Genomic DNA, 4,250 nt, shown 5'->3' with positions numbered 1-4,250 from the left:
TTTTTAATTTTTTATTTTATAACTTTTGTAAAGAAAAACAAATTTTTGTCTTAATAGTCTTATGAACGTGGACTTGGCGCGATTTTTTACAGTGAAACTGTTTTTGTTCGGATTTTAGTATTTTTTGTAGTTATAATAAAAATTTACAATTGGTACCAACTTAAATCTCGCGTTGGTTGCATTTTTTATAGCAAACTATCCCCTTGAAACTACAGTTTATGTAAAAATAATTCCAGCCCACCTTGGCGGGTGTAGATGCAAGCTGTGAAATATCTTTTTTTAACTGTAGTTTCCCATCTAATGAAGGATTACTATGCATTCTCGAATTATTTAGTCTGTGGCAGATCACTTTGCCCATCGAAAAAAAGTCAGGATCGAAATTTTTGCGTTGCTATAGTTTGTGCTGATTAAATTTAATAATTTCAATTAGATTAATTGTTATAAGTGAATATAATTAATTAATAACAGTCAAATAAAGTATGAATTATTGTTATAATATACAATTTAGGAAAAAAAAGTACCGTAGAATTAAATAAAATTTCGCAACCTCAAAATACCGTTCTGCTTACAGTAAACATAGTCGGTAGTCTGGCGCTCCGTTTACAGCAGATTTGAACGGAACTTGGCGCCAGATTCTACCGAATCTGTGGATCAAAGAAAAGACGATATTCTTGACTTCATAGAAAATCAACTGAAGGTATTAATTAATTCATAAATAGTTTTACCATTGAAAGAATTATTATTTATAAAGTTAATTTCTTTTACAGTCATTAGATCTTTCTGATACACTGATAGAAGGACTTGTTAATATTTAATAAGCTTTATTAACTGTTAATAAATGATTTTTTAACATCATGGGATTTTATAAATATTTATTAACAGTTAATTAGTATTCATTACGTAGAATTTATTAACTGTTAATAAATATTTATTAATTTATTAATAGTTAATAAATATTTGTTAACTGTTAACAAATATTTATTTAGGATAAAAAGCAAAAATAGCAATTTTCTTTTGACACTTTTTATAACCCTATAACTGGAATACATTGATAATAATTCAATTCACTTAATAAATTAACGTTTTTAATATGTAAAAATATAAAAAATAATTATGAGCTGTGATAGAATTTGGTAGTTTACAATAAATGTTATTATAATGTAATATAATTAATGCAAATAATTTACAAGGATGATTTTTGTTTATAAGCAACCTTCATATCATATGACATTGCAAGCCAAACAAATTCACTCAACCAAGTATTTATTAACTGTTAATAAATATTTGTTATCTATTAATAAATATTTATTAAATATTATTAAATGTACTTTTCTCCCTAATAAATATTTATTTAATGTTAAAAATATTTATTAAATTAAATTATTATCTTCAAATAAATCAAATTATTAATAGTAAATAAATCCTTTTATCAGTGTAGTTATTTTGCATACTTCGATATAACTCGAATTTTTAAGTGATTTAGTTTTATAAATTTTGCCTTTTTAAATAATATTTTTTACTTTAAAATTCTGAAAATATCTTCTTTTCTGGCCGCAATTATTAAATTTTTCTTATTTTTTGTTAGAATCATCATCCAAGAAATGATTACAAGGAGTTTTTGGAGCTGAGCTGTATCTTTTTGGGTGGTATCAAAAGTCATAGAGCCGAATTTAAAGCACCTGGTGCTTTTCATCACGCACGGTGGTTATCGAAAGCTCTCTATTGCTTGAAAATATATATGTTTAGAAACCAGTTTAAAATGGGAGCAAACGAAAAAAAAATTTTGCAGAAAATATGTGTTTTCATCGTAATATTTTATGTAAAAATATGGTTTACTGCTCCTAATGCAATAAATGCTCCAAACTCGGATTTGCAATTAGTAAAAGATCTTATTGACTACAAAAAAATACATCCAGAAATTGCAAATGTAGCACTCGATAAATTGTCTCGGCATTTGTGGTACTTAGTACTTACACGAAAATCTTGCTTGTTTAGCTCTTTTTGATGAAACTGTGTCAGTAGAAGAAAAAGTAAAGATCGTACAAAAAATAAATTTCCAGGTAGCGGTCAAAAAGCCTAATAAACGTTTATCAGTCGCTTATGAAGAAATAACGTCTTTATCTGAGAAAAACATAAGCGATTTTGTTAATCCAAACTCGTTGTTTATTTTTGAGCAATTTGAGCTCCCCTATGAATTTTTGCATACAGATCCAAGTTTGTGGGAATCAAATCTTGAGTATAAACGATGTTATGATACATTCAAAAAGTTAAAAGTACCCGAGTCGAAATTCGAGTTCCGTTTTAACCGTAATTTTTTCCCATCTCAATTTTACGGTCAAAACAGACTTGGCGCTGTATTGATAGCTCATTTAAACTGAGCCTGGTATCACCGTAACTAGTGGAGTTTTGTCCCATTCTACCACGATTACGGTCAAACCAGGCTTGAAATAATGATAATAATAATAATAATAATAAATTAAATTTTAAAATTCTTAGGGATCCGGGTTCAAATCCAATTGAAATCCCATTTATTTATTTTTTTTTTGCTTTAATAACTGCAATAATAATTATTATTATGAATAATAATTATTATTGTTATAAGAAATAAGTAATAGTAATTAATAATAATTGTCATTAACATAAAAATTTGTAATTAACAATTATTACAATTACAACTATCAAAATCGTTTATGAGCACAAAAAAATGTATAAATTAATTTTGTAATAAAAAAAACAAAAATGGATGATTTCCAAGTTTGATTTTTTTTTTTACGAACAGGGGTTATTTATTGTCCAGTTTATACATATTAAGGAGTAAGGAGATAGAGGAAAGGATTACTTATGGTAACTTAACCTAATACGCTTCGTAAATAAAGAAATAAATAAAATCGCTTTGCCCTAACCGAGAACCGAACTTGAACCTATCGTCGTCAAGACTTACGCGCTACCCGCATCGCTACACTGCCGATTGGTAAAGGCGAATCTCAGTAGTCTCATAAACTTTTAAAAGACGCGTCTTGAAATAACTAAGTTCTGAGTGGAATCTGAAAAAGAACTTTTACGGAGAAATTAAATGAATAGTAATAATTATATTTATAGACATTCAAAATTGAAATTTAGTTATCCATTCTCAATTATTAATCTTATACTTCTATTTTCAATTGTAAGATTCGGTAATTGCTTATTTTCACGGGGTGTGAAATCAACATGATTAGATTATTTTCTACTTAATAGATATTTTTTTTTTTTAGAATAAATCTAAAATAGAAAAATTTTTCAAAAATTTTTTCAAAAATGTTAATTTTTGGGATAAGAAAAATTATGAAACATTTCAATTTTTTTAACTAAAAATAAATTATGAAAAATTTCAAATTTTGGGTTAAAAAAAAGTTTTAGCAAAATATCGAAAAATCGATAATTAAAAAAATTTTTTTTTTCTACTTGTAAAATATTTTTTTTATCAGAGTAAATCTAAAATAGAAAATTTTTTTTTAATTTTTTGAAAAATTTCAATTTTAGAGTAAAAAAAAATATGAAAAACGTCAGTTGTTGGATTAAAAAAACTATGAAAAAATATCAAAAATTAATTACTTTTTAAAAATGTGAAATTAAACAATTACCTGCGATTCTTATATATTTTAAAACTTGTTTCAGTGAAAATATGTGAACTAAGCTGAATTTAGAAAAAGAATAATATTTTTTTTCCAAAATTCAAATTTTTGAAAGAAAAACCCTTCTCTGAGATTATTATTGTTATTATTATTATTATTATTATTATTAAATTTTTAATTTTTAAATGTCAACTTTTCATGTTTTTTATTAATTTAAATTTTCGCGCCTAAGAATTACAAGATGGCAAGAGAAATAATAATAATCAACAAGATGACAAATATAGTAATAATATTTATAATGATAATATTATACTCCTGGAAATTTTTACGGTCAAAACAGACCTGCGTACGCCTGTTTTAACCGTACTTATTCTCCGATACCGTCTTGTACGATCAAAACAGACTCGATTTTTAGCGGCATATTAGACTTCAAAGAGTTGGGACATTTTTACGGTCAAAACGGGACTCGAATTTTGACTCGGGTAGTAAACGATACTGCGGAAAGAGGAGTAGCGCTAGCCGAAAGTTTTAATAAAGTATTGACTTATAACGAAGATGAAAGACAAAGAATTTTTCAAACTGTTCAGCACCATCGATCTCAATACACATCGTGTAAAAAATCACAATATATTGACAATG

At 26.2% G+C, this 4,250-nt stretch overlaps 1 long non-coding RNA gene across 1 annotated transcript; it reads left to right on the top strand.

The window, feature by feature from the left end:
* Positions 1-656: 656 nt before the first annotated feature.
* LOC123268770 lies at positions 657-1,869 on the top strand. Its single transcript, XR_006510295.1, has 2 exons — positions 657-697; positions 1,586-1,869. It is a non-coding gene; the product is annotated as an uncharacterized LOC123268770 (long non-coding RNA).
* The last annotated feature ends 2,381 nt before the right edge of the window (positions 1,870-4,250 follow it).

The sequence above is a fragment of the Cotesia glomerata genome, linkage group LG7, assembly GCF_020080835.1.
Source record: "Cotesia glomerata isolate CgM1 linkage group LG7, MPM_Cglom_v2.3, whole genome shotgun sequence".
Taxonomy (NCBI): domain Eukaryota; kingdom Metazoa; phylum Arthropoda; class Insecta; order Hymenoptera; family Braconidae; genus Cotesia; species Cotesia glomerata.
Note: the sequence above shows the minus strand (reverse complement) of the source record. Positions and strands in the feature narration are given on the sequence as shown.